General features: G+C 49.0%; 1 protein-coding gene across 3 annotated transcripts in view; it reads left to right on the top strand.

The window, feature by feature from the left end:
- CNTFR (ciliary neurotrophic factor receptor) overlaps positions 1 to 24,561 on the top strand; it is a gene marked incomplete at its 3' end in the record, with an annotated part of 431,249 nt that overhangs the window by 147,491 nt on the left and 259,197 nt on the right. Inside the window, exon 1 of one of the 3 annotated variants that reach the window (XM_080973619.1) lies at positions 23,144 to 23,444. The exons of the other annotated variants lie outside the window; for them this stretch is intronic. Of the gene's footprint in view, positions 1 to 23,143; positions 23,445 to 24,561 lie in introns of those variants that run through there. 3 annotated transcript variants of the gene reach the window in all.

The following is a 24,561-nucleotide window of genomic DNA, read 5'->3' as shown; positions in this document are numbered from 1 at the left end:
CCTCTTCCATGTGGCAGCCCTTTTTAATTTTTAAATCATTTTTATTGATTTTCCAATAGAAAACATCCAATTAATATATCCAATCATAATACTCCAATTAAAATAAAAAACTAAAATAAAAAAGACCAAATTATAATTATTAATTTTTCGGAGCTCCCCACAGTCTGGATTTCAGAAGCATATGTCCACATCTCAGTCCTGCCTCTCTGCGTTGTTTCCATATTTCCCACATTTCGATTTTAACGCTTTATAATTCTCCGTCACTGAGTCCACGATTCTCAATCATGTCTACCTGAAGGAGCGTCTCCACCCCCATCGTTCAGCCCGGACAGTGAGGTCCAGCTCCGAGGGCCTTCTGGCGGTTCCCTCCCTGCGAGAAGCCAAGTTACAGGGAACTAGGCAAAGGGCCTTCTCAGTAGTGGCGCCTTCCCTCTGGAACGCCCTCCCTTCAGATGTAAAGTAAATAAGCAGCTATCTTATCTTTAAAAGACATCTGAAGGCAGCCCTGTTTAGGGAAGCTTTTAATATTTAATGCTGTATTGTTTTTAACACTTGATTGGGAGCAGCCCAGAGTGGCTGGGGCAACCCAGCCAAATGGGCGGGGTATAAGTAATAATTTATTATTATTATTATTATTATTATTATTATTATTATTATTATATATTATTATATTATGTCAAACATCATATACTTTCATCCGTCGAATACAGCTTTATTAGCGTGGCAGCCCTTGAGATATTTGAAGATGTGTGCTGGTCCAGGGGGGAGGTTACCGTGGGGCGAGGTCCAGGACCTGAGTCGAGGGTCAGCAGACAGTCCTCCACGGGCGAAGCGGGGTCCAAAGCGAGGAGCCGGGCAAGGACAGGAACTCTGGGGGAACAGGACTGGTGCTGGCCGAAACAGCTCTTCAACTCTGCAGCTCAGGAGAGGCCGGTGGGTTACTGGACCCAGGGGGAGACTCACTTTCCCCTGACAGGGCTGGGAGAGGCGCACCTGTAGGCAATGCGTCCTCAATCGCCTCCGGAGCCAGAGTGGATTCACCTGGTACCTGCTCCTGAGGATCCGGCACAGGTGCAGGGGCTTCAGAATCAAGGCCCTGCCCCAGCTCAGCCGGCCCTGGAGGCGGGGACTCCTGTGCAGGCTGGGATTCCTCCGGTTCAGCCTCTGAATCGGATCCCCAGGCCATCACAAGATGGCTCTCAAATCTCTCAGTCTCCTCTTTTCCAGGCTGAACATACCCAGCTCCTTCAACCATTCCTCATCAGGCTTAGTTTCCAGACTGTTAATAATTTTAGTCGCCCTCCCTCCGCACACCTTCCAGCTTGTCAACATCCTTCTTAAATTGTAGTGCCCAGAATTGGACACAGTATTCCAGGTGTGGTCTGACCAAGGCAGAAGAGAGTGGCGATTCTATTACTTCCCTTGATCTGGACACTAGACTTCTCTTGATGCAGCCTAGAAGAACATTAATTAATTTATTCATTTTTTGCTGCTCCATCACACTGTTGACTGATGTTAAGCTTGTGGTCCACCAAGACCCCTAGGTCCTTTTCCTCTTTCATGTGACAGCCCTGGAGATGACTATCTCCTCTCAGTTTCCTCCTTTCAAAAAAGTTCAGAAAGTTCGTATGTTTTAATCTGTTTTTAGTCTACTGCTCTTTAAACTTTTCCAAAGTCTTAGATTAGTGTTGCAAATATTTCTAAGCGATCATTTTATTGTTTTATCTTTTTTGGTAAACCACTTTGAGGGTTTTCTTTGTGGGGGCGGGAATCAATCAGTGTACTATAGATTTTATGAAATACATAGACGATCCTTCCTCAACGTCTCCCATCCCCACCCCGGCTAGAACCATGTTGCCTGCTGAGTATTTATGGGAGCTGCTGGTGATGGAGCAGCTGGAACATGAATGGAATGCAAATGAAGGAAAATTCAAGATGAATCTTGATTGAACACAGACAAGGACTCACTTCAAGGCCTCTTATGTGGCAGTGATAGAAGCGAACAAGAACTTTTCTCTGCCGGCGTTGCGTCTTTTGAATGCTGTTTGGATAAAATTATTGCGGCAATGAGAAGATTTCTGCATTTGGAGCCTCAGAAAGAATAGCCATAACCTTTGGTAGCCCACTGACCCATTTGGCCAGCATTTTGCAGTTAAAACAGGCATAGGCAAACATGGCCCGCCAGATGTTTTGGGAATACAATTCCCATCACCCCTGACCGCTGGTCCTGTTAGCTAGGGGTCATGGGAGTTGTAGTCCCAAAACATCTGAGTGCCTATGCCTGAGTTAAAATTGCTTGTTTTTGCTTGCCTGAAGGTTACCTGCAGTTCAGGGGCAGGATATTCCTGAAGAGTTTCTTCAGTTTGTTGTTGCAGCTAAAGGATGCTTTGAGAGGTCCAGCCTACCACATGTGTATCTGAATTCAGAGACCTTCTCCTCCTGTGGTTTCCAGCAGCTGAGCAGATTCCTCACAGCTAGTAGCCCTTGATCATTGTCTCTTCCATGAATTGGTTTCATCCTCTTTTAAAACCGTCTGGGTTGGTGGCCATCCCTGCCTCATGTGGCAGTGAGTTCCATAGATTCTTCATGTGCTGCACGAAGAAGTCCTTCCTTTTCTCCACCCTGAATCTTCCAACGTTCTGCTTCATTGGATATCAGTAGAGCAAGAGACTCTTAATTTCAGGGTTGTGAATTCAAGCCCCACATTGGGCCAAAAGATTTCTGCATTGTAGGGCGTCCCTCATGGTCCCTTCCAACTCTCCAATTCTATGATTCTATGAGAGGATGAAAACTAGAACTGTCCTCTGTCCACTCTCTCCATGCCATAATTTTTAAAACTTCTATCACGTCTTCTCTCCCTTGCCTTCTCTCTAAACCAAGAGGACCCAAATTCTGCAACCTTTCTTCTTCTTCTTTTGCATTTTTAAAATTTGGTTTTTCAGAATAAAACTTTACATCCACATATTGAACGCACAACATAGAAACAAGATTCCAAGGAATATCCTGGACTTCCCTCCTCCCCTTTTTGGGTCCTGTTGTTAATCATTTCCTCCGGCATCTTTTATGATAATCCACATCTTTTACATCTCCATTGTGTCCAAAATTCACCATTAAACTACAAGTGCTATTCCAAGCCTACTAACAATTTTAACTGTTTACAATGGTTGTTAAGATAGGTTATACATTTCCCCCATTCCTTATTAAAATTTTGGTCTCCCTGATTTCTGATTCTTCTGGTCATTTTAGCCATTTCAGCATAGTCCATCAACTTGATCTGCCATTCTTCTCTGGTAGGGACTTTATCGTCTTTCTGCAACCTTTCTCCTTAGAAGAGTCTCTCCATCTCTCATTTTGATGCAAGGTGCCTGAGCAGGGGGCAGCAGTTGCCCTCCTGCTGCTCTCAGATAATGGGGCGCATCTTGACACATTTCTTTAAAAAAAAAATTCAAAATTGAAACAAAACATATTATCCAAAAACATATCATCCTTGTCCCCCCCATTTTTCCTCCCCCCCCCAAACCCCCCTACTCCCCCCCGACTTCCTCAGTTCCAGTCTTTGGTTTCTCTGAGACTGCTGTTTTCTGCATGTTACAAAGTTGTATAGATCCTCAAACTATTTAGCTGATTATTATCAATAAAAAGTTTGTGAATGTTTATTCAAAACCTGCCAAGGACTCCAGTTCGCTTTGTTGCATCTTCAAATACTTTGTAAAGGGTTCCCATTCATCTTTAATGTCACAGTTATCCTTGTCCCGTAGCTTAAATGTCAGTTTTGCCAGTTCTGCATAGTCTGTCAATTTTTCTTGCCATGATTCTTTAGTTGGGGTTTCTTCAGTCTTCCATCCTTTTGCTATTAGAACTCTCGCGGCCGTTGTCGTGTACATGAAGATGTTTTTCACGTCAATTTTTCACGTCAATTTCCATTTTGATTGAGAGGACCTCTGGACACCTCTCAATCTCACCATAAGAATGGAAGAGGATTCCTGCTGGATCATACCCAAGGCCCATCCAGCAGCCTCTTCTCATACTGGCCAACCAGAAGCCCACAAGCAGGAGTTGAGTGTCATGGGACCTGAGTTCTCTCCCCACTCGCATCACCCAGAAAGTGGTACCCAGAGGCATCCTCCCTGCAACGCTGGAGGTGAAGCATCTCCATCATGGCTTGTAGCCATTGATAGCCTTATTCGGCATGGATTTTCCTTATCCCCTTTAAGATCCGTAGGGACATAGCGGCATCCCTTCTGCCTCTGCCCAAAGGCGGCCCATCTAGTCCAGCAGAGCAGCCGACAAGATGCTCAAATGGGACACCCTTGCGTGTCAATTTCCATCGCACCTTTTCTGGATCCCCTGCTAGGTGTGGGAGCTGGAGACCTTTTGCTCCTCTCTCGTTCCAGAAGGGAGTCTGGAAGGGGGATTTCTTGGCAAGAAGGCCCCAGCGATCTGTAGGGAGGCCCCTAACCCGCCATGTTATTTAACGCTGTTGTATTAACAGGTAGGATATACTTTGTGGCTGCCTCTGGTTCTGCTCAGGTTGGCTGCTGGTGCTGCTTTGATTTGGTTTTCATGGCTGCCTTGAGAGAAGGTTTTATCAGCTGTTGAGTTTTGTACTGAAATTGTATTCTTTGGTTCAGTGGGTTCCATCTTCTTCTGAGCTGCCTTGACTACCCCTTTGCAGCAGAAAGGCGGCATAGGAGTATTTCAGATAAATGGATTTGAGCAGGTCAGAATGAGGGGCAGCCGGGGATTGAGACACCTTGCAACCGGGAAAGGAATCAGATCTCTCCAGGTCAACGCGTAGGGCAATCCTGCAATGCAGGTCTCCTCAGAGGCAGTGAGGCTTCGGAATCCCAGTTCCTGGAAATTGCAGGAGGCAAGGGAGCTCTTGTGGTCGAATCCTGCTTGTGGGTTTCCCAAGGGTATCTGGCTGGCAAGATGCTGGACTGAATGAGCCAGTGGCCCAATTGAGCAGACCCTTCTTACATTCTCATGGATGGATTCTGTTGCTGCTCCTTCATTGTGGAAGAGGCTTTTTCAATGCACACCCAGCGCTCAGAGCGTGAGGACCAGCAAGGGTCAGTGTTTGAGAGGGAGAGAAAGCACAAGCCAGACTAGGTGGAAAGGACAGGGAAACTCCAGGGATCCTGCCCTGCTGTGATTGTCGCAGCAGAAACAGACCCAGCAGTTTGTTGGGTTACTAAGGGGAAGGTGTCTTGTCAAGGGGTTTGGTTGGGGGGCGGGCGGGCGGGGGGAGAAAAGCATAAAAAGGATCTGAATAAAGATGAGTATTCATCCCCCTGCTCACTTCATCACTGGGTCTCTGCAACCGTTTGAATATTTGCAGAACCCCCTTCCATTTCTCCTCCCGCTTCGCTGAAGGGGCGCTGCGCAGAGAGGGAAAACTGTGCAGCGCCTCTCCAGCGAAGCGAAGCCAGGAGAGCAAGAGGGATCGGTGTGCACCTATCCCTTTTGCTCTCCTGGCTTCAGGGATAGCCGCCCGAAGCCTCCGGAGCGCAGCAGGAGCGCTCCCGCTGTGCTCCAGAGGCTTTGCGTTGCTATCGCTGAAGCCAAGGAGCCTGCATTCGCTCCATAAGATGCACACAGATTTCCCCTTACTTTTTTGCAGGGGAAAAGTGCATCTTATAAAGGGAAAAATAGGGTAGCTTTCCCCTGCACCCCCCCCCCCTTTCTCAAGATTAGGGTTTGGGTTAACTTTTTGTCTTAAGAAGAAAAGGTAACTGCTGGGAGATAGCCTTGGGTGCAAGTAAGTTAAAGTTGGGGGGCTGCATTCACACTGTTTTTTCACCCTGAGCAGGGTGCTCGCACACTCCAGGCCTCCGCCCACCCCCCAGTCGGCTTTCTCACTCCATCCCAAGAAACAGTGGAAAAGTTCAGAAACGAAACAGGGAAATTCTGGCTGGGGAAAACCATTCTAATCTACCATTAATCTTCCCAAATCTGCTTGGCTGTTCAGTTTGGACTTTGCGCAAATAAATCTGCAAGGAGCTGTCAAGACATTGCCATCCTTGCTTGGGGCGCTGCCTCTGACGTGCCTCAGTTGGAGTTGATTTTTCTTCCCTGGCGGGGAGGGGGGAATGTGCTGGGACTTGCATGGGAACAGGAGCAGAGACTGCCTGCTGGGTCAGGCCAAAGAGAGCCCACCTAGTCCAGCACGCCCTTCCCAACCAGAAGCCTATGATGGGTATCCCAAAAGCTTGTGTGTGCTTTGGAAACTCAGGTTCTGAAGTCCCTGCCGCCCAGTGACTGGGGACCAAACACAGCCAGAAGTCGGTGGTGAATGATGGACTGGATTTTCTTTTGACATTTCCTTTTTTTTAAAGTGCGGAATGGGCAGATTGGCATAGCGGCGCATGGTGGTGGCGGATAACTCTTTCCCGTTGTGCTGATTTCCTGACGCAACAATAGCAATAATTTTAGGGATGCAGTCTCTCAAATGCTAAGGCTCTTCTCCTCTTCCTCCTCACAGCCAGCCCAGGGGCATGAGCCCTAACAAAATGCCGGAGTCTCTGGCCTTGGGGAATGGTTTTCATTGGGGTGGTGAGACTGGGGGTGGCCTGGAGGTGATGGTAGGTAAAAAAATCTCTGTGCCAGGTTGTTGCAAGAAGAACTGGGGGTTTTGTGCGTGTGGGTATCTCACACCGTGTGTCCCTCTCCCATCACTTTATTGTCTCCCTCGCACACAGCGCCTGGTGTGTAGGAGGCAGGCTCCTGCTGTTCGGAGCCGCAGAGCTAGCGAGAGTCAAACCTGTTCCTTCTACTGCTCATGACAGCTTCCCGGCTGGAGGCAGAGGCAGCAGCGAGGCGGACAGCGAACCTGCCTCCTCTTTCCAGCTTTGCACGGCTGCGTCATAGCTAAGCTTCAGCAGGTACGTAGGTCGACGTCTCCTGCTGCCCCTCGGCCTCCCCCTGTCTCACACATGGGGTGTAATAAACGAAAATCTGCCCTTATTCCCTTATGGGGAAGGCAAGAGCCCTTATAGAGTTCTTCGTAGGTTCTCCATCAGTCGGAGAAAATAACAGAGGCCAACCAGAGAATATTGAGAAGCAAAGCAGCTCGTAAGCCTGATCTTTATTGAACTGTTGCAACAGGGTGCCCCCTTCACACGCAGGAAAGGAAGAGGACCCAGAACGCCGGTGTGCCCGCCCTTATATAGACATTTTAAATTGCCCGCCTTGGAGTCCAAGACTACCCCCAGAAACATCATACCTACATCACAGACAGGGCGGTCTACAGCAGAAATCTGAGGGCATTGTTTACCTCCTGTCTGGCAGGTTACCTGTTAATGCTCACTTGATTGGATACCCTGGGGAGCCTGGCCAGTCTTTTGTAATGGTGAATACTTAGTTTCTGAGCCAGATCACAGGCTCACCCTATTCATACACAGACATACCCTTAAGACAGGATTTGTGTTGGAAAAGACAATGGGGAGGCTTTTCCATCTTCCTTTGACCTTGCAGAGAAAACATTTGGTCAATTGGGGAGTCAAAATGGCTCCAGGGCTGCCCTCCTGTGCTGCCTCAGACATATGGCCCATATATTTATGTACGTGTATGCCTGGCAAATCCATGAACATTATATATATATATACACACACACACACACACAACCTTATTTTTTTTATTTCAGGGGGTCTGGCAATCCAACACTTCCCTGTCCTCTTAATCATAGAATCACATAGAGTTGTAGAGATGCAAGGGACTCCCAGGGGTAATCTAGTCCAACCCCCTACAACATAGGAATCACAGTGAAATAATGTCTGAGAAATGGCCACCTAACATCTGCTTGAAAACCTCCCATGAGGAAAAAAAAAACTCCCACCACCTTATGCTATCAAATGCCTTTTATTGTCAGAATGTTCTCCCTCGTGTTTAGTCGGAATCTCATTTTTTTCCATTTGAATGTATTGGTTCGGGCCCTACCCTCTGGAGCAGGAGAAAACAAGCTTGCTCCCTCTTCCAGGTGACAACCCTTTAGAGGAATGGTTTTCAACCGGTGTGCCGTGGCACCCTGGGGTGCCTTGAATAATGATCAGGGGTGCTGTGGGCAACATTGGCGTCTGTCTCTCTTTCCTGCCCTCCCTCCTCTGATGCCCTCTCGCGTCTCTACCTCCCCAAGGCTTGCACAGCTGTTTGTTGCAGCAGCCCTGGCTACAAGCTCCCCAGGCGAATGTCACCTCTGGGGCTGGCCAAGGAGTGCTGGTTGCCAGGAGCAGAGGCGGCTCAGACACCAAGGGTGGCTGTGGTGGCTGCCTGGAGGACTCCCAAGGAGAGGCGAGAAGAGAGGACGAGGGAACACTCCCCAAGGGAGGGTGTTCGAGAAAGGGTGAGAGGCTGCCAGTTCTGCAGGCAAGGGGGGATATAACTGGGCTCCTGAGTCCCACAGGGGAGCTGCAGAAAGAATGTAGTTGGTCAAGGGAGCCATGGACTCAAAAAGGTTGAAAACCTCTGTTTTAGAGATTTGAAAATGACTATCTCCATCAGTCTCCTCTTCTCCAGGCTAAACATACCCAGTTCACCAGGCCTTGGAGATTTGAATTCCTTTAAAGTACAGTAGTACCTTGAGTTACATACGCTTCAGATTACAGACTCCGCTAACCCAGAAATAGTACCTCAGGTTAAGAACTTTGCTTCAGGATGAGAACAGAAATCGTGCGGCGGCAGCGGGAGGCCCCATTAGCTCAAGTGGTGCTTCAGGTTAAGAACAGTTTCAGGTTAAGAACGGACCTCCGGAACAAATTAAGTACTTAACCTGAGGTACCACTGTATCTAGGTAATCCCTTATGTCAGGGGACTGCCATCAGAACAGGGAAGGGAATCTGAGGGGCAGTTGGGTTACAGGGAACCTCCGAAAAGCTTGCGAAGCAGTTCCTCTTCCTGCGGTGGGGAAAGCCCCACCTCCAGTGGGGAAGAGGGGAAGGGACCAGAGGATGCTGCTGGGAGCCTCGGCACCGCTCCTGGCCAAGCTGGCCAGGAGGGAAGCACGCCTCTTCCGTTGCCCACCCTGCGCAGAGGTGTAAAATGAAAAGAAGGAAGGAAAAGGCTGGGGGTGACGAAGCTCTTAGGTTGGGGGAGGACCCGGAAACAACCACTCCCAGATTCTGCTAGCGATTGAGGCAGACGTGAACTTGTGGTTCTGCACTGTAGATAGTTTTGCACCAAAATAAAACCTGTAAAAGACAGGTCGGAGTCCTGACTGGTTACTCACGAGCAACCACCATTGCCATCTGACACCTTACTACCTCTTTTCCTATCTTGGGCTTCAGCTCCCTCCTTACATCATTTATTCTGTTATCACCAGGTTGGGCATCGCTTTCCTTTTGGATGAAGACAGAGGCAAAGCAGGTGTTGAGCAGTTTCACCTTTTCTCTGTCACCCAACAGCGTTTCTCCGTCTTCTCCACGCAGAGGACCTACCACTTGCTTGTTCTTCCTCTTACTTTGGACATAGCCGAAGAAACCTCTTGTATTATTTTTAACCTCTCTTGCAAGCCTGAGCTCATTCTGAGCTTCAGCCGGCCTGACTTTCCTCATGCAACTATTTGTGTCTACTCCTCCTTTGAGATGTCCTTCTGACATCTCGGCCCATCTGTAAGCTCCTTATGCAGCCGCACCAGTTTCCTGAGATGCCTCCCCCTTTTTCTTCCATCCAGTCCAACCCCCTGCGATGCAGGAGTTGCAGCTAGAGAATCCTAAAGACTTCCTCCATTCTTAAAAATGGAAGAGCTGGCGGAGAGGAACTGTTAGCAGCCCGATACTTGGGGAAATCCCCAGGGTGGGTGGGTGAGGAGGGGAGGGGGGAGAAGGTTGCCCTTCCTGTCACTGTCTCGTCAAGCAAGGCAAACTTCAGGTGGCGAATCTCATTAAAATTCATCCCGCACAGATGGAACCACTTAGGAAGCCCAAACATCTTAATGCAAGCCTGTGAGATTCTCCACCTCCAGCCTCCCATTTCGCTCTGCAGGGGCCAATTCTGCTTCCAGTCGGAATTCAGATAGCCATCCGAGCCGGGCTTAGAAACCTCCGAGGAAGGAGAAGTCCTCCAGCTTTGCAAGGTTGTCCGTTCCCCTGTCAATCAGAACTTACCCTCGGAGCTAACAATTTAGCCTTTTGCTCTCCAGAGGCTTTTTAATTCCACAAAGCCAAGTGCTGGTGTTCCTTTGTGTTTTGGCACTCCAGATGCATTGCAGGGTGTTAGACATGGCGACCCTTCCAGCTCTATCATTCTGTGCATCCTTTGCTTCCTCCACCCCTTCTTCTCTTCTGCTGGTGTTCTGCTGGGGACACCTTTTTTGTTTGAGCACAGCAGTCTTACTGGCACTAGCAGTTGCCAGTGCCAGATTTACATAAACAAACCAAAGCTTAGGGCCCCACACTCTTGGGGGGGCCCCTGAAAAAAATGTAAAGGAGAAAAAACAACTGGATGTACATTTTCAAAATATAAGATAAAAAACAAGTATAGTCTTGGGTTAAAGTTGCTTCAGGTTGAGTATTTTCGGGTTGCGCTCCGCGGCAACCCAGAAGTAACGGAACACATTACTTCCGGGTTTCACCGCTTGCACATGTGCAGACGCTCAAAATGACGTTACGCACATGCGCAAAAGCGGTGAATCGCGACCCACGCAGACGCACAGGCGCGGGTTGCGTTCTCTTCAGGATGTGAACAGGCTCTGGAACGGAGGTACCACTGTAAAATAAAACCTACATACAGCAACCGTGTTTTGTGTTGTGCAAGCTCCTTTGATGTAAGTAATAGGCCCCGCCTGCTAGCCTGCTCCCTAAAATATCACAATTACTTTGATCAAATACATATTTTGTTATGTGCAAATGACTTTAGATACCTGTTAGGTCCATAAATCACCATATAGCATATATTCAACACAAAAAAGTGAGAATTTGTTGTTGGCAAAGGACAGCTGGACATATAAAGGGCCTCGTTATCTTCAGTAGCTTAGGGCCTCATCAAACCTAAATCCAGCCCTGGCAGTTGCCTGTGGGTTTACTCCTGGAACTACCAGTGGAGTCCTGTCTGCTTGCCGTAACTCCATGCAGAGCTGCGCAAAGACCCTTTTCCTGGTACAAAGGGAAAGAAAAAACAACTGAGAATATTTTTTTTAAAAAAAATTATTTTAAAAACTCCAGCAGCTGCAAGCGAAGCAGTCTGTCGGTTGCTTGAGCGATGGGCACCAGTGGTTCAGGAGCTGTGAAAATGGCCTCCATGTAAAAACTGCACCACTCCTGCCTTGGCTGAAAAGCACCCCAAGAACGCAGTGTTTGTTTTCAGAAACACAAAAATAAATGGAAATGTTTTTAAAGGCGACGGAATTCCGGAGTTCTGTATCCTTGTAAATGAGTTAGCTAGTTTGCTTCTTTGCTTGCTCACATCCTTCTTTATTGTCTTTCTAGCCCACCTCCCCCCCCCCAGGCGCTGACGGTGGCCTCCTCATTTAATCCCCACAACAACCCTGGGAGGTAGACTAGGCTAAGAGTAGTCACACCCAGCAAGCTTCATGGTTGGGTGGGGATTTGAGCCCTGGTCCCTGGCACTGTAACTACGACTGAAGCTATAAGAAACCTGCAAGCCGAAATGTAGATTGGGTAAGCCGGTATTGCTTATTAGGGAGAGAAGGCTAAATAGCAGTAGGCCTTACAATACAGGTGGAATCTACACACACATAAAAACCGTTCAGAAAATGCTTTTTTAAAAGCATTTTTTAAAATACATAGAATCTTTCATGAGGCTCAACATCACCATCTAGCGTCACATTATAAATTGCACTTAAAACACACTTGAAACGTTTTATTTGCAGTTATGTAGCTGAGTCCTAAGGGACGCAGGTGGCGCTGTGGGTTAAACCACAAAGCCCAGGACTTGCCGATCAGAAGGTCGGCGGTTCAAATCCCCACGACAGGGTGAGCTCCAATTGTTCAGTCCCTGCTCCTGCCCACCTAGCCGTTCAAAAGCACATCAAAGTGCAAGTAGATAAATAGGTACCGCTTCGGCGGGAAGGTAAACGGCATTTCCGTGCGCTGCTCTGGTTTGCCAGAAGCGGCTTAGTCATGCTGGCCACATGACCCAGAAGCTGTATGCCAGCTCCCTCGGCCAGTAAAGCGAGATGAGCGCCGCAACCCCAGAGTCGGCCACGACTGGACCTAATGGTCAAGGGTCCCTTTACCTTTACCTAGCTGAGTCCTTAGTCTCACTAGAGCAGACTTCCCCAACCTGGTGCCCAATCTCTGCCTGCCTGTCTGTCTGACTCTCTGTCTCTTTCTCTCTCTTAACACACACTCCCTGGTGCGTAGACCTGAAGTTGTGGACTGATGGGAGTTGTAATCCAAAACATCCATAGATCACTTGTCTGGGGAATCATAGAAATGTAGAGTTAGAAGGGGCCCTGAGGGTCATCTAGTCCAACCCCCTGCAATGCAGGAATATTCAGCTGTCCCATTTTGGGATCGAGCCTGCATCCTTGGCGTTACCAGCACCAGGCTCTCACCAACAGAGCTATCCATGAAGCCCATCACCTTGTAGTTGATTCTCTGTGTGCCAGTTGGTCTTGTTGGCCAGAAATCTTCTCAGAACCAAGGCCATGGTTTTGTAAGCAGCCTTCGTAAAAAGTCCATGGCCGCATCGGTGGGGCTTCCCTTGCCTTATCAGCATACAACACCTGTGCTCAGAGATCTGCACTGGTTACTGATCTGCTCCTGGGCCAAGTTCAAGTTGTTGCTATTAGTATGCAAAGGCCTTAACAACCTGGGATATACATTTTATGAAATAAATAAAAAACACATGCTGTTTCTTGCTGGGCAGAAGATGTTTCCTCCTTTAAATGAATCTGGCAATTTGGTTCCCAGTTGCTGCTGATGAACGACTCTACTGGTCCTTCAGCTGTACCCAGGGGGTACTTGCCGCTCAATAAAACATTCATTCTTTTACTTAAAAGATTCCCTTCATATTTCCAGGGATGGTGATCGATTTTTGTTCAGAAAAGAAAAGAGCGTTTTGTTTGTTTTTCATCCAAACATAATATCTGGTTGCCGCACTCTGGGCAGAATTCCCTGGAATGTTTCCCTGCGCATGCTGAGCTGAAAGGAATTGGTGCTGTGCAATGGCACAGTTGAGAGCGCCCTTGTGCAGCTCCCCTCCTTTGCAGTGTGTTTTGCCCAGAAAAACATCCCCATGGACTGTGCTGTTCCATTTTCTTTGGTAGCCAAATTATGGCAGGTGAGGACGACACCCATTTTATGTTGGAGCAGAATCCGCGATGGCTGCAGTGACCTGTCGCAAAAGGAGACATTTGATTCAGGTTCCTAGTCTTTTCTCACAGGATGATCTCACCTGTCATGCCACAAAATGTGTGAGCGCTTTTTAGCCAGGCTGCCTTTGGCCCGTGATGTAAAAAATCATAATAAAAAAATTAAACCCTGCAAAAAGAGAGGTGGAAGGAAAGGAAATGGTTTTTAATAAGATTTGGCTTTCTATTGGCACAAGTAGTTATTTTTGGAACGCGAGTCTCTCTTGAAAAGATGGAAGACGTGTCTGAGTGCCACTCTAAATTTTTGTCAGTTCTGACTTGAGTGAAATTGACATGCGAGGGTCACCCATCAAACTGACATTCACACGGCCCTGGAGGCAGGGGTGCGAAATCAGGGCCTGTTCGTGCTGAGCAACAGCGCCTCCTCCTGGCTGCCGTGGCAATCTTTCCTCCAGGCTGCAGGGGCAGCGTTCTGCGCGGCTATAAATGGATCTATGCCCAGTACTCAGAAGGCTTTGAAATCCAGAACAACCACTTGCGTTGCAGATTATTTCTTCAAGAGTTTTATTCCACCTTTTCAAGCACATATTGTTCAAGGCCGTTTGCAACAGTCAGAACAACTCAAGCGCCCGTCCTTGCACGTGAAAGTGAGCCCCATTGAACAAAGCGGAAGTTACATTGTAGTCCCTACACATAGGAGTGCACCATGAAGTACCCAGAATCAGTATAGCAAATAAAACAGCAGCAAGTGGTAATCTCCGTTTCCAAGTAAGGTAGTACAGTGGACGCTCGGGTTGCAAACATGATCTGTGCGGGAGGCACGTTCGCAACCCGCAGTGGCGCGCCTGCGTGGGTTGTGATTTGGTGCTTTGCGCATGTGCAAAGCACGATTTAGTGCTCCTGCACGACCGCCGAAACCCGGAAGTAACCCGTTCCACCACTTCCTGGTTTTGGCGGTCCATAACCCGAAAAAACGCAACCTGAAGCGTCTGTAACCCGAGGAATGACTGTAATCTTATTCCTCACCCTCACCTGAAATGAATGCTAAATATGTAACTGTCTAGCTCCATTTGACTTGCCACCCTGCTTCTTCTCGGGGCATGAAGACATTCATTTTTTCTTATGTTAACTCTGTAAAGTCCCATGTATAGGGGTGCTGCTATGAAAGGTCAAAGGACCCCTGGACAGTTAAGTGTAGTCAAAGGTGACTATGGGGTTGCAGCGCTCATCTAGCTTCAGGCCAAGGGAGCTGGCGTTTGTCCATAGACAGCTTTCCGGGTCATGTGGCCAGCAGGACTAAACCGCTTGTGGCACAATGGGATACCATGACGGAAACCAGAGTGCACAGAAATGCCATTTACCTTCCCACCTATTTATCTACTTGCACTGGTGTGCTTTCAAACTGCTAGGTTGGCAGGAGCTGGGACCATAGCTGTCAACTTTCAGATTTGAAAATAAGGGATCAGCAGCCTCACTTGTCCCGGGGACAGTCTACGGGATATCTAACAATCCAGGATAGCAGCGGGAAGCAGCGGGAAACGGGGCTGGAATAAGGGAATTTCCTGCAAAAAAAAAGGGACAGCTATGGCTGGGATCGAGCAACAGGAGCTCACCCCGTCGTGGGGATTCGAACCGCCAACCTTCTGATCGGCAAGCCCAAGAGGCTCAGTGGTTTAGACCACAGCACCACTCGCTTCCTTCAGGGTGCTGCTATATAAATAAGACAACTGTCATTATTTCACCAGTCGCACACATGAACTTGACTACCAGCTCCGAAGCTGGGTGCAATTTGGAGTGCATTGAAATTGAATGTAACCTCTGGAAGGCTGGTTTTGCCCATATGAGTCGACTGGATTAGGAGGCTGGACTAGATGGGCCATTGACCCGATCCAACAGGCTCTTCTGAGTTTTTCTGGCTGCCTGTGAGCCGGCCAAGTCTTGATGGGGGAAAGGAGAGCCTGGTTGCTGGTGTGTTGATGTCACAGGGTCTGGTCTCCTATCTGCTGCCCCATCCTCACTGTTCCCTGCGTGCAAGAAATGCGTCTGCAGCTTATGCCTGACGGATGCAGATAGAGAAAGTTGTTCTTGCTTAAGCTGCCAAGATGGTCAGACTCTTCCTCTCTCAGCGACGCTGCTGCCGCCCATTCACTTTATCTCCCGGGGCTTTTGGTGTGTAATTAAGCCCGGACCCCCCGAACGCCCGCTAAGCTGCCGATATCCCAACCTAATCCTCTGTAGCTCAGTCTCCTGTGACATTTGCTAGCCGAAAAGCGGCTTAAGTTTTTAGCACGCTTCCTGTTCTGCTCAGTCTCAGCCTTGCAATGGGGATGTGGCAGGAAGGCGAGATCTTTCTGTTGCCTTTGATTTCATTTTTCTGTTTATGGAAGATGACAGCAAGGCCGTGCTGAAACTTTGACTTTGTTTAGTACCAAAAACTGAAGTTCCAGATTCCTTTTTGAAAGAGACTTTGGAGAAGGTTCACTGGCATGTCTATCAAATCAACTTCCATTTTCTGCATCTCTGGGTCTGTCTGAAAAACTACAGTCCCCATCAGGCTCTGCTTGGCTTTCCTCAAAGTCTGTTGAATCACGTTCCTTTTCAGTCACCAACGCTGCCTCTGCTACTAATACCACCAGCTCCCTCACTTATATCTCTGCCTCTACAAAAGGTGACGTGCAAGGTCAGTCGCATTGCAGCGGGTTGGACTGGATGACCCTCGGGTCCCTTCCAGCTTGACAAATCTATGATTCTATGATCATTTCCATAAAAAATTATTCATATCAAAGAAGTGAGGGAAGAAGCAGAAGCTCACCTGCACCCTGTTTTTTATTGCATGGGGTTCCACCCATTAGCAGGGAAGGGAAATCAGAAATCTTGATCTCCCGTTGGGCTTTTCCAAAGCAAATGGATATGCAGACGTCTTTCACCCCATTGGCCCTTGAAGCAAAGAACGCCAATGTTTGGGCTTCTTCCGCCCTTCTGAGAAGAGAGTTCTGGACAAATCCAGTCCACCCACAGTTAACTGGTATTTGTAGACATAATTTGAGCTGCCTCTGGGCTGGCAGCCTCAGCCAGGCAGATAAAAGCCCAGCTTCCTATCAGATAAATCTGATCCCTTGCTGACTCTGGAATAAAAAGCAAACCTGGCAAATGGTCGGGGTTTTTTTGTTTTTTTTTGTAATCCAGAGGCAGATGATGTGGTATCTGTTGGCTTTTTCCTTGGGTATTAAGAATGTGACAATTTAATTGCAGGCTATCCCCTCAAGAAGGGGGCGCAAATCAATAGGTGTCAGGCAAGGCGCTCGTTTTCAGATAAAATCTATTTGTAAATTACAGTCATTTGTCTCCTTGCAGAGTCAAAAGGAGTTAATTGTAAACGGTGTGAGAACAGAGCTCCAGAACGGATTCCCCACCTCACTTCATCCATCCTGAGCCTCTTTCCCGATGCTGGGCAGGCACCAAGAAGCGCCAGACTTTATAGCCACACCCTCCTGGCATGGGGCAGAATCCAGAGCGATAAATCGCTTTTCTTTGCATGCACCTGACATCTCACGGCAGGGACCAGGAAACATGTTGGTTGCAGGGAGGCTGAGAGTTCGATTCCGGCTGGGCCAACGGATCCACTCCCAGCCTCGTCCACAAACCAGCCATGCTGAAATGTGGGACGGACACGGACAGTGAGTGTTTTGTCCTGGGGAATAGGGACCATGGAAGGGGGGATGGCTCAAGATGCAGGGGGTTCCTTATTTCCTTTATTAAATTTATACCCCGCGTTTCATCCAAGGAGCACAGGACAGTGTTCAGTATCATGTACAACAACATCATACACCTTGAGATGTGGGTGGCGCTGTGGATTTAGGGAATGTGAGTGGCGCTGTGTTCTAAACCACTGAACCTCTTGGACTTGCCAATCAGAAGGTCGGCGGTTCAAATCCGCGCGACGGGGTGAGCTCCCGTTGCTCTGTCCCAGCTCCTGCCATCCTAGCAATTCAAAGGCACACCAGTGCAAGTAGATAAATAGGTACCACTGTGGCGGGAAGGTAAACGGTGTTTCCTTGCGCTCTGGTTTCTGTCATGGTTGTCCGTTGCACCACAAGCGGTTTAGTCCTGCTGGCCACATGACCCAGAAAGCTGTCTGTGGACAAACGCCCGCTCCCTCGGCCTGGAGCAAGATGAACATTGCAGCCCCATAGTCGCCTTTGACTGGACTTAACCATCCAGGGGTCCTTAACCTTTACCTTTTTACACCTTGAGAACCAGGTCTTGTGCTAGATGTTTATCCAGTACAGTTGTACCTTGCATCCTGAACGCCTTGCGAGTGAAACGTTTTGGCTCCTGAACGCCACAAACCTGGAAGTGAGTGTTCCAGTGTGTGAACGTTCTTTGGAACCCAAACGTCCGACGCAGCTTCCGATTGGCTGTAGGAGCTCGAAAGCCGCGCCTTGGTTTCCAAATGTTTTGGAAGTCGAACGAACTTCCGGAATGGAAGGAACCACTGTATTTCTATCCTGTATCTTCCCAATCCGTGGAGCGAATAAGTGATTGCTAGAAAAAGCTGCAGAACCCCTTGCGGAACTTCCTTTCACTGCTTTCTGCTAATATCCCTATCTCTGCAACTTACCACTGATCACAATCAACCCTGGATCACATCTCTGAATATACCGTATTTTTCGCTCTATAAGACGCATCAGACCACAAGACGCACCTAGTTTTTGGAGGATGGAAAACAAGAAAAAAAATATTCTGAATCTCAGAAGCCAGAACAGCAAGAGGGATCGCTGCGCAGCGAAAGCAGCAATCCCTCTTGCTGTTTTGGCTTCTGGGATAGCTGCACAGCCTGCATTCGCTCCATAAGACGCACACACATTTCCCCTTACTTTTTAGGAGGGAAAAAGTGAGTCTTATAGAGCAAAAAATACGGTAGTTGCTGCCCTTATCTTAGAGAAGTAGTCACGTTTCAAAGCAGAGTGACTGGCAAAGCCATCTGTTAATGTTAAACTTGTAAGTCTCCTACAGTGTTGCAATGCAGACTGTGGATATCCTGGATCCAGCACACTGGGGAAACAAAGGCAAATGTCCCTGCCCACCTCAGAAATCACAGCTCAGCAAAAAGCTGTCGCTTGGTGGAAGAGAATCTGCTTTGCATTGCAGAAGGTCCCAGGTTGCAGCAACATTGGACTTCTTAGTTTAGAGAAAAGGCGAGGAAGACACAACAGAATAGAAATTTATAGAATTAGGCATGGCATGGAGGAAGAGGATATAGAAAAGCTTTTATCCCTCTTGCGCAGAGGGACAGTCAGCCTCTCAATACCAGCTGCTGGAAACTGCAGGAGGGGAGAGGGCTCTTGTGTTCAAATCCTGGTTTGTGGGCTACCGGTTGGGGACTCTGGCTGGCCCCTGTGAGAGCGAATCTTATCTTCTTATGCTATCTGGGGTGCTACCCTCCTTTTGAAACACTCTCACCAGAGGGGTTTTCCTGAAATGTATTTGTTCCAGTTTTAATATGTGCCTGAACTTTTATTTTTATAAAGAACCAGGGATTATGATGGCTTTCCCCCTGCACTAGCCTGTTTTTTGCTGTGCTTTGAAACTTTCCTTTCCTTTCCCCCATGTCTTGTTGCGTGCTTTGCACAAAATGTCAAAGTCAAGGATGCGAGTTCATCCATCTTTGAAATGAGACCAAATAACTGTGTGTCTGTTTCTAAGGAACGTGATTTGGAGGAAAGCTTACCTAACTGCTTGTCTTGACTTTGGTGGGACTTCAGGATTGGGCCACCAATCTCCCCCGTGGGACTTAGAGGGCGCCCACCAAGACTCATTTCAGGCAGCCCCCCCCAAAGGCACTATCTTCTCTCCCCCCCCCCCCGGCTTCCAAACTGTTGCGAGGAGAAACCCTCCGGCAGGTGACAGAAGATGCTGACATGTTTTTGGAGTCGGCTCAATTGCCTTTTCCTCCAGGCTGCTCCAAACCGCGTTGGTTTAGCAATCGGAAAATAATGTCCGAAAGAGCTGTACCGTCACGTCTGCCCTGGGAGTGACTTTGACCTGGCTGTCCCAGACAGTGCGGAGGGAACATTGCATTTATACAGAAATGTGCGCAGGCAAGGACAAGCAAATTCCACCATCGCCGCCTGCAAAAAAAATATTCATGTAGGAAAATGGCAGGTTTTGAGGGCTCAGAAAAATCCCCCCCCCTTTGCTCCCTCTGAGAGATCAGCCTTTGCCAAGGCTGCAGTACTTGGGACACCTTGAGCCAATCCAGCTGTGCCTGGGAGCTACCTGGCAACACCCCTGATGGGTGTCTTGTCCCTCCCCCAACCAGTAAAACCAGCAGGCCTTCTTAGTTCCTGGTGGTGCCTTGTGCAGGACTTCTGGGCTGTGTTTTGGGTTTAGCCAGCCCTGGGTTGTAGAGACCATGCAGTCTATAGTTTTGTGTCCAGCATGTCTGGAGAGAAGGCGTGTCCCCAGAAAGTGGCTCATAGGGGCTAATGGTGGCTGATAACTCAAGCTAGCGAGCCAACTTGGAGGCAGTGTGGTGTAGTGGTTAGGGCAGGCATGTCTAAAATTGGGGGGGGGGGAGGAAGCTCCACAACTTTGTCTCAACGACTTCAATCCTAAAAAAGGCTCCACAAATTTGGGGTAAATTTGTTAAAAAAAAAAAAAAAAAGCTCAGAAACTTTGGGGTAAAAAGTTTGGTTGGCCCTCATGCATGTTCACTTCATCAAATTTGGCCCTCTTTGAAAAAAGTTTGGTTAGGGTGTCTGGCTGAGAGGCAGTGACTGGCTCCTTAGGTTATACCCCTGAGAGGGGATTTGAACCCTGATCTCTCCCAAGTCCTAGTCTTTGTTCAATTCCCACAACTGCCCTGGGCAGTAGGTTAGGCTGAGAGACAATGACTGGCCCAAGGCCATCCATTGAGCTTCATGACCAAGCTGAGATTCGAACTCTGGCCTCTCAGGTCCTGGCCCAACACTCTAACCATTGCACCACACTGCTTCTTGCCACGCTTCCACCCCTCCGAACCATTCCTTCTCTTCCTCTCTCTCTCTCCCATACGCACGGAGCCTGCGCTTGCCTTTCCCTCAGTCTCTGTGCCTGCGTCTCCCCCTCCGCCGGCTTGGGCTCAGAGAAGCCACAGGAGACCCGCGCAAGTACACACATGACGGCATTCACGCCTCGCATGTTATTGCACGTGCTGATCTAATGCGCTGAGCCTCTCCCCGGGCCCAGAGGAGCTGTCGAGAGGGAGCGCTGGGCGCTGAGCGCTGCCAAAAATCCTCTGGAATCCTCTCCCTTGCGTGGTCTCCTCGCAGGTCAGCGTCAAAGTTCAGGCCGGCAGGTGCTGGGACGATGCTCCCACCCTCCTCTCCGTTCCCAGACCAGAGGTCACTTCCCTCCTGTCACATTTGGTTTCCATGCAGCCTTAGACTTAGGAATGGCGATGTGGGAGAAGGGAGGGGAGGCAAGCAACTGCCCTCAGCCCCGGGCTGGATGCTTTCCTCGGCTGCGACTGGATGCCTCCCCTCTCAAAAACCGGGTGTCAATAAGAACCAGAGAACAGCCTGCTCCATCAGGCCAGTGGCACATCAAGTCCAGCATCCTCTTCTCACAGGAGCCAACCCACGATGGGAAACCAAGGAGCAGGATCTGAGCACAAGAACCCTCTCTCCGCCAGTGGTTTCCAGCAACTGGGTGTCAGGAGTGTGTGCAGGAGCCGGGCCCTGTGACCAGTAGGTCTTTGCAGGACTGGGGCCTTCCTAAGTTTGTTCTGGAGAGGCAAGGCACAGGTGAGGTCGATTGGTAACTCACAGCACCTGGTGGCAAGAGCCGAGAAGGGATATAAGGGCAGCATTTCCCTTCGGTTCTCTGCCACAGCAATACGTTTCCTGCCTTGCTGCATTTGGCTTCTTGCTTCCTGATCCATGGACCTTGGTTCCTTGACTTCTTGCTTCTCGACCCTCGGACCCTTGACTTTGTGATTCCCTGCTTCATGACCCCCGGCCCCTTGACTTCGTGACTCCTTGCTCCTCGACCCTCAGACCCTTGACTTCGTGACTCCTTGCTCCTCGACCCTCAGACCCTTGACTTCGTGACTCCCTGCTTCCTGACCCTCGGCCCCTTGACTTTGTGACTCCTTGCTCCTTGACCCTCAGACCCTTGACTTCGTGACTCCCTGCTTCCTGACCCTCGGCCCCTTGACTTCGTGACTCCTTGCTCCTTGACCCTCAGACCCTTGACTTCGTGACTCCTTGCTTCTCGACCCTCAGACCCTTGACTTCGTGACTCGTTGCTCCTTGACCCTCAGACCCTTGACTTCATGACTCCTTGCTCCTAGACCCTCAGACCCTTGACTTCGTGACTCCTTGCTCCTCGACCCTCAGACCCTTGACTTCGTGACTCCTTGCTCCTTGACCCTCAGACCCTTGACTTCGTGACTCCTTGCTCCTTGACCCTCAGACCCTTGACTTCGTGACTCCTTGCTCCTTGACCCTCAGACCCTTGACTTCATGACTCCTTGCTCCTTGACCCTCAGACCCTTGACTTCGTGACTCCTTGCTTCTTGACCCTCAGACCCTTGACTTCGTGACTCCTTGCTTCTTGACCCTCGGACCCTTGACTTCTTGTCTCCTTGCTCCTCGACCCTCGGACCCTCGGACCCTTGATTTCGTGACTCCTGGCTTCCTGAGGCAGCGATGCTTTTGAATCCCAGTCTCCGTAAACCACAGGAGGGGAGAGCTGCACTTGTGCTCCTTGGTTTCTCACGGGTATACGTTTGGCCACCGTGAGAACAGGAGGCTGGACCAGAGGCGCCATTGGCCTGATCCAACAGCTGTTTCTTATGTTTATGTGCAGGAGAACTTCTGTACATGCAATGAAGCTGCACGTTGGAGGAATTGGAACAGAGAAAAGGAGATACTTCTTTATGCAGTGCGTAGTTCAGCTGTGGAACTCACTGCTACGGGATCGCCTCTCCTGGGATGCCCCGCGGAGGACCTTAAGGTGCACAAATGACAACATTTTGGAGGTCACAAGGTGGTTAGATTGGTCTCAACTAGGGCCAGGGCCTTTTCAGTACTGGCGCCGACGTGGTGGAATGCTCTGTCCCAAGAGACCAGGGCCCTGTGGGACTTGACATCTTTCCGCAGGGCCTGCAAGACAGAACTGTTCCGCCTGGCCTTTGGTTTGGACTTAGTCTGACCCTTATGTTTCCCTCCCCTTACGGTTTTGATCTATGGGCTACTTTTAAAATGAGGCTGCATTTTAAATGGCATTTTAACCTGTATTTTAAATTGGTTCCTCCCCCCCCCCCCCATATTATGTTTTTACTGTGATTTTATTGGTGTGAGCTGCCCTGAGCCCGGCTCTGGGCAGGGTATAAATAAAATTATTTATTATTATTATTGCTGCAGGAAACAGTGGTGGCCACCAACCTTGGTGTTTTTAAGAAAGAATCACACAAACTGTTTGAGAGAGGGCTATCAGTGGCTCCTAGTTCAGAGGCAGAAATATGCCCAAATGCCATTTGCTGGGAAATGCACGCAGGGAGAGGACATCAAGTTGTCCACTGAGAACAAGGTGCAGGACTAGATGGGCTCCTGGCCGGATCCAGAATGATCTCCTTAATGTCCTCATGTCCCCAGCCCCTGTTTGCACTCTGTTGAGCAATCACTTGGACGCTCTGCTTGTTGTTGTTCAGAGCTGAGCTTTGGCAAGGGCAGCCGTGCCGCTCTCCTGGGGAGCATGCTTTGGCCTGCGGGTCCCAAGTGCAACCTTGGACGATGCACGTCATCCCGGGAAAGGCCAGAGCGTGCGCGTTTGTGTGTGCAGGGGGTCCTTTTTGGTTGTGCAAGGGGAAGGTTTTCCCAAAGCAGGAACATGCTCCTCTCTGAGTCCGGTTCCCTGTTCCATCTCCTTGCCTGGTCTTCTGAGCTCAGTTTGCCTTCTCGCTGGGCACTGTGAAAAGTGGACCCCGGTTAATGCCTGGGTCTAGCTAAGTTGTATCAGTTGGAAGAGGAGCAGATTCCCTGCAGGGTTTGCATAGCTGGACTTGTGGTGTGCTAAAGGCCCCAGCTGCCACATCAGACTCTGCTTCCTGACAATTTCGGGTACCCTAGAAAGACCTCGGTGGAACGTTGGACGTATACCACCCATCGTCTTGGCAAGTCAACCTCTGGTCTGTATCTCCGTCGCAGTGGCTCTCCCTCTCGACATCACAGAGCCAAGCTTGGTCCTGCCACCCTCGCAGGCTGGCTGGGTGGGGACACAGGAGAGGGCCTTCTTGGTGGTGGCTGCTCCCTGGCAACTTTGGAACTCCCTGCCTAGGGAAGCCAAACCGGCTCCTTCCTTGTTGTCCAACTTTAATGTTCCAACGGGCTTTTGAGAACTAACTGCTGTGATGATTTCTTTGGGTGAATTATTCTTCCTTGGAGGTTTTAAAGCAGAGGTTGAATGGGAATCTGTCAGCTGAGATTCCTGCATTGCAGGTGGCTGGACTAGATGACCCCTGGGAATCCCTTTCACCTCTTAAGATTCTATGAATTTTGTTTTTTTCCTCTCTCTCTCTCTCTCTCTCTCTCTCTCTCATATTCCATTCATGTTTACTTATTGCTCCTTTCCCCTATGTTTTAAGCTGTTTCTGTTTTATCTGTAAGTCTCTTTGAGTCCCTGACGGAGAATAGTGCAGGATATAAATAAATATAATAAGAACAATGCTCCCAGTATAACTCGGAGGTAGATCAGGTGGATCTGAGGGAAGCCAGGGAGAAAATCAGAAACAGTTATGGGGGAATATCTGCTCCCATCTGATTTGAACTCGGGTCTCTCTCTCTGTTTTAAGCCACCATATTCGGTGAGCTCTTTTTTATATATATTTGCATGATTTCCGAGAACTTTATGAGCAAAACCAAGGAAGGATTCTACTTCTGTTTGAATGTTTATAAGAGAAATTTGCATCCTAGCACATAACCCAAAAGGATGAAGAGAAACTGTTTAAATCCACACTCCGTATTCCGATTAGGGAGACCTTCTCCACCTCGAACATGCAACCTCCCCATTTTGAATCGCATTTCTGCGTCTTCCTTCTCTTCTTGCCCTTTTTCCCTTTCCACGATTGCGAGCTATTTCGGATGTCCCCCCCCCCCCCCACTATTCTTTCCTGGGTCTCCTCCTTTCTTCACCATTGCTTTCCCAAGAAGAGACCTTTCTCCAGTATAATTGGTTTAATTCACACTGAAATGAAAACGCCTGTGTATTAATGGTGGTTTAAAAATGTGTGTTGCTAACATTGGGCT

The sequence above is a fragment of the Podarcis pityusensis genome (genome assembly GCF_964106645.2).
Source record: "Podarcis pityusensis genome assembly, chromosome: 11".
NCBI lineage: Eukaryota > Metazoa > Chordata > Lepidosauria > Squamata > Lacertidae > Podarcis > Podarcis pityusensis.
The sequence above is the reverse complement of the archived record's forward strand: the minus strand, read 5'-3'. Positions and strand labels throughout refer to the sequence as shown.